Genomic DNA, 12,980 nt, shown 5'->3' on the forward strand with positions numbered 1-12,980 from the left:
GGTCACCATAGCAGCACCCACTTGTAGCACACGCTCCAGCAGGTATATTTCACTGGTCACCCCCCCAAAGCCAATTTCTCCTTTGGTCGTCTTTCCTTCCAGTTCTTTGCTGCCAATGACTGGAACGAACTGCAAAAATCTCTGAAGCTGGAGACTCATATCTCCCTCACTAGCTTTAAGCACCAGCTGTCAGAGCAGCTCACAAATCACTGCACCTGTACATAGCCCATCTATCTACCTACCTCATCCCCATACTGTATTTATTTATCTATCTATCTATCTATCTTGCTCCTTTGCACCCCAGTATCTCTACTTGCACATTCATCTTCTGCACATCTACCATTCCAGTGTTTAATTGCTATATTGTAATTACTTCGCCACCATGGCCTATTTATTGCCTTAACTTACCTCATTTGCACTCACTGTAGGTAGACTTTTTTGTTTTCTTTTGTTCTACTGTATTATTGACTGTATGTTTTGTTTATTCCATGTGTAACTGTTGTTTTATGTGTCGAATTGCTATGCTTTATCTTGGCCAGGTCGCAGTTGCAAATGAGAACTTGTTCTCAACTAGCCTACCTGGTTAAATAAAGGTGAAATAAATAAATACAAATGCTTGGGGTCATTGTCCATTTGGAAGACCCATTTGCGACCAAGCTTTAACTTCCCGACTGACGTCTTGAGATGTTGCTTCAATATTTACACATAATTCTACTTCCTCATGATGCCATCTATTTTGTGAAGTGCACCAGTCCCTCCTGCAGCAAAGCACCCCCGTGCTTCACGGTTGGGATGGTGTTCTTCGACTTGCTAGTCTCCCCCTTTTTCCTCCAAACATAACGATGGTCATTATGGCAAAACAGTTCTATTTTTGTTTCATCAGACCAGGGGACATTTCTCCAAAAAAGTACGATCTTTGTCCCCATGTGCATTTGCAAACCGTAGTCTGGCTTTTTTATGGCGGTTTTGGATCAGTGGCTTCTTACTTGTTGAGTGGCCTTTCAGGTTATGCCGATATAGGTCTCGTTTTACTGTGGATATAGATACTTTTGTACCCGTTTCCTCCAGCATCTTCACAAGGTCCTTTGCTGTTGTTCTGGGATTGATTTGCACTTTTTGCACCAAAGTACGTTCATCTCTAGGAGAAAGAATGAGTTTCCTTCCTGAGCGGTATGACGGCTGCGTGGTCCCATGGTGTTTATACCTGCGTACCATTGTTTGTACAGATGAACGTGGTACCTTCAGGCGTTTGGAAATTGCTCTCAATGATAAACCAGACTTGGCTGATTTCTATTGATTTTCCCATGATGTCAAGCAAAGAGGCACTGAGTTTGAAGGTAGGCCTTGAAATACATCCACAGGTACACCTCCAATTGACTCAAATGATGTCAATTAGCCTATCAGAAGCTTCTAAAGCCATTTTCTGGAATTTTCCAAGCTGTTTAAAGGCACAGTCAACTTAGTGTATGTAAATTTCTGACCCACTGGAATTGTGATACAGTGAATTATAAGTGAAATAATCTGTCTGTAAACAATTGTTGGAAAAATTACTTGTGTCATGCAAAAAGTAGATATCCTAACTGACTTGCCAAAACTATAGTTTAAAAAGAAATTTGTGGAGTTGGTTGAAAAATGAGTTTTAATGACGCCAACCTAAGTGTATGTAAACTTCCAACTTCAATAGTATGTAAATGTGATATTTAAAAGAATGTAATATACATTTGCAAACATTTCTAAAAAAAACATTTTTTTGCTTTGTCATTATGGGATAGTGTGTAGATTGATGAGGGAGAATAAACATTTTAGAATAGCTGTGTTCATTACCATTACATAACCCAACCACTACTGCCTGGGTATTTGTTAGACCTAGGCTACATCTCATACAACCATGTTGTCAAGTTCAAGTCAATCATATGAAGGACAAGGTTGTCCTAACGTCGTTACCCACCACTTCCTGGAGGTTGTCTTGGGGACCATTGCATCACCACTACAATATCTCTAATATTCATGTGAAGTGTCAATGGAGGTCAAGAGTCTAGGGCAGAGTATCACTTACCTCCATCACCAGCTCAAAGGGATGCTTGTACACCCTGATGGGTGACTGATACTTCTGCACCATGGTGGGAACAACTGTGGTACCAACAACCTAAGAGAAAACAATCTGATATTAGAGCTTAATAATAACCATCTCACAGATTTGTCTTGGTGAGAGAAGACAATGGGCCAGACTGCATTAGACTGGGAGCGTAACACACAAAGAAAATAGTGCTTAAGGTGGTAAAATGGCAGTATCATTCTGGATGGCCCCGCTGGAGGCATCTGACATGTCATTAAGTAAGCCAGATGTGTGTGTGTGTGTGTGTGTGTGTGTGTGTGTGTGTGTGTGTGTGTAGCAGCTGGCGGGGAGCCCGGAGTACTTGGCAGTTTGTCTGCAGTCATAGCCTGCAGGAAGGCACTCTGCTCTGCCGTGGGTGAGGAAGCGCGTCTCATTGAACTGATCAATGAAGGCAACGCTTCGCACCATACATCACACATTCAGGAACTGAACTGCATAGTGAACAGAAATTGTGATAGACATGGCCAAATACTGGAAAGTCAGGGACTGCCAAGTGCCAACTAGTCACTACCACATTACTGATAAACTATTCAGGTAGACCTACAATGATGCGTTTGTAAATGTTATGTGGAGCTAGCGGTAGAGCTGAAAGCTTGGGAGTCATTAATACTGCACTACAGCCTATGTAAACGCATGAACAGGTGGTTGGCTGCAGAGAATTGATGAATTAATGGGTCCTCGGTGATGTAAAATGTAAGCAGAGCATTCCAAGAACTTAGTGGTGGTAACCACAGTGCAGACATCGGCAAATACAGTAGGACTAGGCTATAGTCCTGATAGAGCCAACAGATATTGACCCTGAAACCGCTGCATGCTATTTGTCAATGTTAAAATGTGTATTTTCCCATATATAGAGACACGCCCTATGTATTTTAATAAAACCAACTATTGATGCATTGAGCTTGTCTGATGCCTTAAGCACACTGTTTGATGAAATAAGACAAATGACTCAAGAGGGAGCCAGAGATCAAGATAACAACAAATAAAAACTTAACCTGACCAATCTTCTCCCACTTCTGCTGGCTTTCGCAGATTCTGCCATTACTCTCCTGAAGTTGCCTGTAATAGGTGGCCGAATCCACGTGTAACCTTTCTCATGCGGAATGCCAATTTATCTTACTATTTCTACCGATCTGCGTGCCAGTAATATAGTTTTCATGTTCATATTTTCGTGAAACTGTTAAATCTCATTTATAATAACGTTGTTGTATATCAAAATCATTGTCATGTGGTTAATCAAAATTATATCCAAATCTAAATGAAAAATGATACAATCCTAAAAAGTAACTTCTATTGCCATTACTAACTATGTAAAAATTGACTATAAAGCCAACAAATAAAAACATTGTAGCCTGCAGGTAGAAAATATCATGATAATAATAAATATACTATAAATCGCAACATCTGCAATTAACTTGAAACTAGGGATGCACGATATAATTATTATTTTTTAAATTGGTAAACATCGGAATCGGCCGATGTCTAGTTTAACGCCGATGTTAAAAACCGATGTCAAAGCTACCGTGCATACCTATATAACGTAGGTACATGACACCATGTAAAATTTTGCGCTACACGTGCAACACAGCATTCCTAACCTAGCCCACAATGTCTGCTGTGTGGATCGAGCAGTCAACAAGTCGTGCAGTCATTTGAAAGAGTAAGAACATTTCAGTGAGACAACTCAAAAGGCGAAATCCATTAAAGCCTAGATAATGGCATTCAGTGCCCTTAACAATCAACCGTTCTCTGTCGTGGGTGATGTTGGCTTTCACCGACTGGTACACACTACCAAGTGCACTATTTTTCAGATGTTGCACTACCGGAGTTACACAGTAATAGCGTCACACCTATTAGCTTCACGACATACATACTATGGAACGCCGTTTGGGTCTTTGCGTGTCAAAAAATATACAGTAGCACTGTCAAAGCTGTACAAAAAAGTCTGCAAACAAGCAAACAATGGCCACGTACGATGTGTTTGCAATACCGCGTTGGTAATAAGGCATCATTTGTTTGACCGCAACTTCTGGGGTAGCTAGCTTTAGCTTGGTATCTAGTTAGCACTAATACAACCAGCCTGAAAACAATGACGAGTAGAAACTGCAGTCATTTTCATTATTCTTAGTAATGATTTAGGAACCCTTATGAGTAAGTATTAGCTAGGTTGCCACTTGTTCACCTATTGAAATTGAACTTCAGTTCATGAAAATACATAGCTAGCCAGCTACTTAAGCAGCCAGGTAGCTTCATCTGGCTAGTGCGGCTCGACCGGACAGGGTTGTGTGTTGTGAAGCTAGCCACAATAAGGATTAGGCACAACAGTGGAATTTGCAGTTTGCCTTCAAAAATAAAAGTGTCATTGACAGTGATGCAAATGAATACAAATAGTACAATTATGCCAAACTTTTCATTTGAAGGCTAACCGCAAAGTCCACTATTGTGGCTGGCTTCATATAGATGGGTCCGACCACCGTTAATCAAATAACTGTCTTATAAATTAGGGTTATTTTATATGACACCTAGCTATATAGTTAGCTAGCTAACTGAAACAGGTTGTTGTTTTGCTATGTTTTTGGGGAAGAACATGGTTTGCATCCATGAGATAGCTAGCTTTATTTTTTTTTAATGACCAGCACTATAGGTGCGCGAGACAACTTTACCAGTATCATAGCATATGTATCGATGAATCGTTGTGACATATGAAATACAAGTGAGTGTAATCAATGTGTAATAACTACGTAAAAAATGAATGACCGCGTTAATGGGACGTGGAGTCATATTCAGGTCCTGATTGGACTCCCAATCACGGCCGGATGCGATACAGCCTGGATTCAAACCAGGGACTGTTGTTAAGCTTCTTGCACTGAGATGCAGTGTCTTAGACCGCTGTGTCTATGTGTGTTAACTATTTAACTGTACTAGAATGCTTAAAAGGCAGCTAAATTTTTAAATATCAGTTATCGGTATCATTTTCTTTGGCAAGGAAAATATCGGATATCGGCCAAAAATGTCATATAGGTGCATCACTACTTGAAACGTATCAACTATTAACTTGGTACATTGGATAAATTATTCTGGGCCTTCAGTGTTTCCTGTGCCAATGAACTCGGGACAGACACAGCTGTAGGCTATTTGCGCAACGGATAAGAAGTCATTAAGTAGGCCTATTTCATGACGTTTCTACTGGATCAGAGCATGACATTTTCCCCCTTTCACGCCAAGTGGTTATCGAAAGGGAGAAAGCTGGAAAGAGTTTTATACAGGACCTCCCGCCCTAACATAACCAAGCCTTAATCTAGTAGAATTCACTCATCTTTTTTGACTCATGTGTCTGACAACTGATAATCGGATAAATTGACGCACTGTACCAAAATAAACGAATGTACTCAATCGCAACACATTCAGAGTGCCATTTTCAAAATGTCATAATATAACACTTCCTTTTACGCATACTATAATATAACACTTCCTTTTACGCATACTATTTAGTTCGCTAGTATGGGTATTTGGACACAGACGTTATCTTGTACGGTTAATGGCTCATAGGGTCTTACAGGAGAAATGTAGGCCCTATAGTCTAAAAAGGGCCTAAAATTGCCACTTTCATCATGATTTTCTCAAATGGTTTGTGATACAAATGTAAAAAGCATGTCAAACATTCTTCCTCCCAAAGTTTATGTGCGAATTGCCAGACCAATCTGAGATAGGTTAAATATTTCCGGGCTGTCCTGGCGTGGAATCGCCCTGTGTCTAACAGCTATTGGTTAAGCCTGGGATGTGTTTATTAGTGACACAACGAGCACTTCTTATCAGACAGGTTCAGATTGTACTACCTCCCTGTTTCAGAACATTTTCTTACGCTTTGTGCCTACTGAACACAACCCAGATCTCAAAACAAAAATGACACTGTGAAATGTAAGTGTTACTGTAAACCTGTACCGATAAGGACATGCAAAGACAGGCAGAGTACCTGCCCAGTCTTAGCACATGGCATACCTTACTTGTTCAGTGTTGTTGATTTATTTAACGTGCAGATACATGTTACTGAGCAGTAAGTGTTGCTTGACGTTTTCAGCAGCCGTGCCACAAGGAAGGGACCTTGTGTGATTGCAAGTGTTAACACCCCTACACAGCACTAGTTCTGGTAGGTCTGATCCATCCAGGGCGTTAGGTTCGGCTTGAGCCACCAACGTTTAAGAAAGCATAAGCCACACGTAACACACTGGACCAGAGCTATACTTCTGAGGGATATGGGGCTTTTCAATTTAAACATCACACTAGCCTGGGTGTCAGTCTTTTTTTATTTGTTTTATTAGGCATGACAATTTCATAGGAGTTGGCAAGAGAGCAGAAGACTGGCACCAAGGCTACATCTATTCTACTGTCTGTAAAAGCTAGGCTAAGCCTTTCCATTTAGCCAACTACAGGGGTTATTTAGGCTACTTAAAAACAGGTGAACAATTGTTACCGTCATGTTTTAAAGGGAGATGATACTTCCCTGTTGAACAAAAGATGTAAGTCAAGGAGAAAAGAACAGGTGAAATTTCAGAAAGCAAACCACAATACAGGTTCTTTGTTCACTGTTATCCATTATGCCATAGCGATGACCAGAAGCACTGTAATACAGTACAAACAAGCTGTGCCAGTCAGTGGCGGTTCTAGGCCATTTCAATTGGGGGGGGGGGGGGGCAAGCTGGGGCCAGTTGTACTGTTAGAGGGGCCAGTTATATTAGACATTGTTGTCATATATATACCCCCCTTAAAAGATTTAGATGCACTATTGTAAAGTGGTTGTTCCACTGGATATCATAAGGTGAATGCACCAATTTGTAAGTCGCTCTGGATAAGAGCGTCTGCTAAATGACTTAAATGTAAATGTAAATATCGTTTTCTTCACTAGCTGGCATTAGCAGGCAAAAGACCATGTTCATAATCATCATCGTTGCCACTGTCTAATAACAGATATAAAAAAAATAATGATAGCAAAAATTAGTTATGTAAAAATTATTTCATACTCCACATTTAGGGGGGCCACAAGGGGGTCCAAAATTGTTGTCACAGGGGCACTGCCCCCCCACCCCACAGAACCGCTAGTGGTGCCAGTGCCACTCAAACACTTATAGCTGAGCCCTTCAGAAATCCAGAACACTCACTGACTGATGCTCAGTGAGTGAGTCTCTCACATACTATATACTGTAGCTACAACATATAGAAGCCTATAACATGTGAAGTCGTTAAAAGCATAGTTCGGGTTATTTAGCCTACATTTGAGCTACATTAGCTGGTCATCACAACACATTTACTGCAGGCATGTGGCTTGCAGGCAATACGAATTCACACATGCATAACGTTAAATGAACAAATATAAATTACACTCACCAACGAGATTTATTTAACAATTATCTGCTTCTTTCGATATATTTGGCTCGTATTGTTTAGTCTGGGCAGGGCACTCAAGTACCGTTATACTGTTAATCCATAGTCTTATTCGGTTCCTTTTTCGCCGGTCGGTGACGAACCAGTGCTGAACGTTAGCTAGCTGTTATGCTAGCCAGTTAGCCATCGACCTGATAGCGACAACAGCATTTTAAAAATGCATAGATAGCTAACACAGTGAAAAGATTCCAGATGCCGCTAGCGAGCTAAAAACAGCCAGCTGAAGGTTTGAGCCGTGAGGACTGGAGAATGAATATATTTGAACGCTAGAGTTTTCGCATTGACAGTTTACGCCCCTCCCCATTGGTACGGACAGAGCTCAGCAGTGCCGCGGTGCGGTGCGCTCCGCTCATACAAACAATTCCACTGCTTCTCCATCCTTTTCATATGCAGTTACAGTAAAAACATTTTTATTTTTTTATCACTGAATATAAATCAGTACCTAAATATGTTGGCCTATCAGGGAAATAATAGTTGAGTGATGGGACAGAATATTAGAGCCAGATGAGCTGCCATATGGTGCTTGAAAATGAAATGTATGCTACCAGCTCAGCGGTCACAAGATTAATGTAAAATGTCCTATATACTGTGATGAGACAGAGGATAAAGCTACGTCAGCTTCACTGCTCAGGGAACTGGGCACACGCAAATGTTTTGTTTTTCATGACCATGCATCAATGATATTGGACAATAGGCCCATGTGACATTTGTTAATTGATCTCTTTCCTCATACTTCCGTTTGCAAAACGAGTGTAATTTACTGTGTGGATCCCCTAAAATCCATACTACATTCCTAAAATTATATTTGCCTAATTCTGCACTCAAATATAATCTAAATCCCTGAATCTTGCATAATTAAGAGGGCTTTATCCATTTAAAATACAGCATGACATGGTATGCACTTGACAACTCAGAAGAACACAACTCAAGTCTCCAGAACCCATTTACTGGACTTCAGTTTAGTTCTGCTAAAGTCCATGTGCACGTACCAGTCTTTCAAAAAAAAGTGTGTGGCATAAGTGAGTTGGCAGTACAGTTCATCATAAGCATGAGTTGAAGGGTCCCCCAAAATGATGAAGTCATGCTTACTGTATAAGGAATATGTTCAGTAGGCTGCACTGAGTCAACATTGGGAATTCAATCACCAGTGTACTGTACAGCAAAATGAGTCATAGGATACAACGGATGAACCATTTGATAAGATAGATGGAAATCCTGAAACTAACCTGAAAATGCATGAATTATTTTTAACTTCAGTAAACTGTTAACATTTTCAATACTAACCCCATTTGCCATGTAATAAGATCTGCTTCCACCGTTGCAATGCCTTTATCAACATTCCAGTTGATAAATTTAGGACATTATGGCACAGGGGGAACTGTTGTGTGTTACATGTGTAGTCTCACAACTACCCACTTCCCCTAGGGCAGGGCTTCCTGTTGAAAAACCATTTGAGAACATCAAATCCCAGCAGGGATATTAAGAGGTATGAATCATTTGCGTTCAGCCTCAATATGGAAACATTTCACATGGCTTTGGAATCATGCAAATGTCGATATCTGCACAGAGTTCAGATATTAGATCTAAGTAGAACAACTAAGATAATCCTCTAAGATCCACACAGGGCAATGTCAGTCTATCCTCTCCATTCTGAGCACATAAGGATTTTAGGTCATATTTCATAACAGTGCCATCAATGACAAGGCTTTCTGGGCATAAGCAGCAGCCTTGGGACAAAGCTTATTCTTTGGGCCATGGAATTACACACTAAGTATGCAAGTCTTTTGGCACAGATGGCTAGTGCTGATAGCATGGAGGCAATCACAATTCAAAGGCAACCTAGTAACATTCAGCCCCAAACCAAGATCTACCATCAAACCCACCAAGGTTAAAACTACAGTAGGTGGTGCAAATGCCTTCATTTGGTTTAATGTTCGCTGTATTAAAAAGGAATAGATTGACATGGATACAAATTTGTTTACTAGTTTTATTGATGAGTCATGGACAAATGTAAGGCAAAACTAGTTCTGACATGGCACATTAGTTTACGCCACCGAGAGAACAGTATATTCCAGAAATACATTCATACAAATGTGATATGGTGGTTACAGAGCCCTCTGCAAGTTCATTGCAATAACATTGTCATGAAGACATTTCTCATGCTTGTAGCGTTTGTTGCTTGCTACCTTCTCCTTGAGGAAGTGGATAATAACATACTTCACTGAAACTTTGACAAATGGTTCTCCTGATGACAATACACCACTATAGATGACATTTAATCTATTTCTATGAATATACAGTCAAAACATCAGCGGTTAGTTTGATTCTGCTCCTTCACTCCATCAGGACAAGTGTTGGAACCAGGAAGTGGTACAAAACCTAACACAAGAGAGGAAGTGCATCAACTGATGAGTCAGAATCCATTAGGCTGAAGAGGAGCACAGCGGGGCGTCACCTTGGGGGTTCAAACAGATGGGTTTGGAAACTTTATACCAGGGGTCTCCAACTATTATGAAAATAGATGCTTTTTATGAGTTCTAGCACAAAACTCAAACAAAAAGCTCCTGGCTGCTATCCAAGCAATGCCACATTGACATTATCCCACCCCTGGTTAGCAACCATCGGCTTAAAAAAGCCAAACGTAATAATATCTGCCAATTAATTTCCAGTAATATTGCCCCAGTCTGTCAGTTTGGTGCATGCATTTGCCTAGCACTCTGTATGTATCCAGTTAGCGATGCTAATGATCGCCGTCTTGTGGCTAGACAGACTTTCCCCAAAAACCTTCAATTAAAATGGATAACTGCATAGTAGGCTCACCTGACAAATATTATATTATTTGTATCAGTTGGGTAGCCATTGTTTTGCAAACTGTGCTGCAGCAGACATTCCTTTCGAGATTAATGCATAATTAAAGAGAATTAACCTCAATTTATCTGATGTGATTTAATCATTGACATGGACTCCGATAATTTCTCATTGTTTGCCAATATATATTTGTAATAAGCCTATTGAGGTAACAATTAAACAAAAAGCTAGAACACATTTTATGGGGCCCCCTTAGTTGTGTATTAACCATTATTTTACCAGTTATATTGACAAAAATCAATTATACACCAAGGACCCGGGGAAGAGTTGCAGAGAAGAACGGGCCTATTTGAAAACTAAAAATAAATGTACACTTTTTTAGTAGCTCTGATGCTAGAAAAGGTTGGATACCCCTACTTTATACCATGGCATTGTTAAATACTCGTTACAGATTGGCTTGAAGGGCATTCTAGAGCGTGCATCATTTCCATATAACGCACAGTACATCAGCATGGTAGAATTCAGTGCTCGAGTTCATTCTTCCACGTTTGAACTGGTTTTGAAAGCAAAAGTCAAATTGAAAACATCATTGGCATTGTTGAATTACATTTTCATAATAGGAAAATAGGACTGCTGGGTTGGTCAGAGATACTTTTGATAAGGGAAATTCCATTGGAACTGTATTAACGCCCATTGTTTAAGTTGCTAATGTGTCGTCAATGGGCCGTGCGGTGCTTTCTGGGACAAGGAAAGCTCTCCTTCGAGGAGTCAATGTGGACGAAAACATTAGCATGAACTTCGTCAACAAGTACAACATTTCTCTCGAGATCATTTAACTTGTTCTCAGTGACATTACGTACTGTTTAGGAAATTTGGCAGGTTTCTCAACTCATACCCTGATTTTGAGAAGGGATTGCATGACGATTAGCATAACCGCGGGATGCTGCATGACAATGTGAACGCGATTGGGTGACAATCTGCTGACCGAGGCATTATAAGTTCCTCCATTGCCCAATGGGAGTCCCTCTGGTTTGGTTAGCTAAATAAGTGTTTGGTTATTAAGGCGACTACTGTAGCTATCAATTAAACTTATTAGCTGCTTCAGTGGATGTGGAACACATTTCTCCTGGTAAATGTGTTAAATTATAGCCATGGTACAAAAGGGATAACCAATGCAGGGGTTCTATGTGTTCTCTGGAAAATAATGCAACTCCCTGGGAGGTAAGTTCCACTCCGCTAGTGCGTCGTAGAACATGCCTTCCACAGAACCCCTTGATTATGCCTTATGTAATTGACAAATCTTTATGCAAGATGTTGAAAATGGTGGGCGTAGCCTACGAAGCATGACACATGCAATGAGGAAATAGGCTAGGAGTTGCACAATACACCAACAGCATTTAACCACCATAAAATATATAAGGAAGGGATACATGTTTTCTAAAGACATTTGTCTGCAGTATCATACAAGAGCATCAACCAGCTGTATACATGCTCACACCTGCAACTGCCAGGGAAGGCTTCACAGAAGCCCCTCTGTTATAGTCTAGGTCCAACAAGGCACGCTGCAGCATACGGCCACACTGCAGCACCTGCCCAAGACCAGATTATCAAAAGCATGCACGTCCAGAACGACACCATTCCCTATATAGATCACTTCTGACCAGAGCCATATGGGCCCAGGTCAAAAGTACTGCATCAAAATAGGGAGCCATTTGGGACAGATGCACTATAGGCCAAGCCAATATAGCCTACTTACCAGGTAGGCCAATTACAGCAGAGGTGAGAGGGATCTATTTCTAACAGAAATAGAATCTGTCAATATATTTCTATGCTTTGCCCCTTCATTGTCGTCATGCATCTCGACTCAATAGACGCCCCATCATGTGAGTTCATCAAGGACATCTGAGACAATGAGATGCCGACCCACTGCAGGTGAGAAACAGAAGACACGTTTTTAGTACAGTAGTTTGCTGATCTGATAAACATTGGTTTCATGTCAGACAGTTCAATTTACAAGACAATATTTGATCAGTCCCCCATGAGTTTATTGATCTTATCCTAGTGTGCCCTCTACTGGACAAGGTTATCATTACCACCAACAGCAAAATCTTTGTCACTAGAACACATGTCAAACTCATTCCGTTGAGGGACAAGTGCTTGCGGGTTTTCGCTCCTCTCCTGTACTTGCGTGATCAATTCAGCTCATTGATTAGTTTTAAACTCCAGTCACCTGGTTGTTTAGGTCTTTATTGCACACAAATTGAAAGGAAATAAAAAGGCATAGAATGAGTTTGACAACCCTGCACTAGACTACTAAACCTGTATATTCTTCTAGAGTACCCCTTTCCCACTGAAGTCAGTTGGCGAAAGCTAATCTAGTTTCATTGAATTGTAAATACGTCTACAGTATCATCTCAACACAAAAAGATAGAAGGGACACTTATGTTATCTAAAGACAGAGTTTGTCTGCAGTATCATACAAGAGCATCAAACTGCTGTATACATGCTCACACCTGCAACTGCCAGGGAAGGCTTCACAGAAGCCCCTCTGTTATAGTCTAGGTCCAACAAGGCACGCTGCAGCATACGGCCACACTGCAGCACCTGCCCAGGACCA

The 12,980-nt window shown here is 40.7% G+C and overlaps 1 pseudogene; it reads right to left on the reverse strand.

Annotated features, from left to right (window-relative positions):
- LOC115178649 (SEC14-like protein 1) overlaps window positions 1-12,980 on the reverse strand; it is a 115,995-nt pseudogene that overhangs the window by 101,707 nt on the left and 1,308 nt on the right.

Source organism: Salmo trutta, chromosome 38, assembly GCF_901001165.1.
Source record: "Salmo trutta chromosome 38, fSalTru1.1, whole genome shotgun sequence".
In the NCBI taxonomy this organism is placed as follows: Eukaryota; Metazoa; Chordata; class Actinopteri; order Salmoniformes; family Salmonidae; genus Salmo; species Salmo trutta.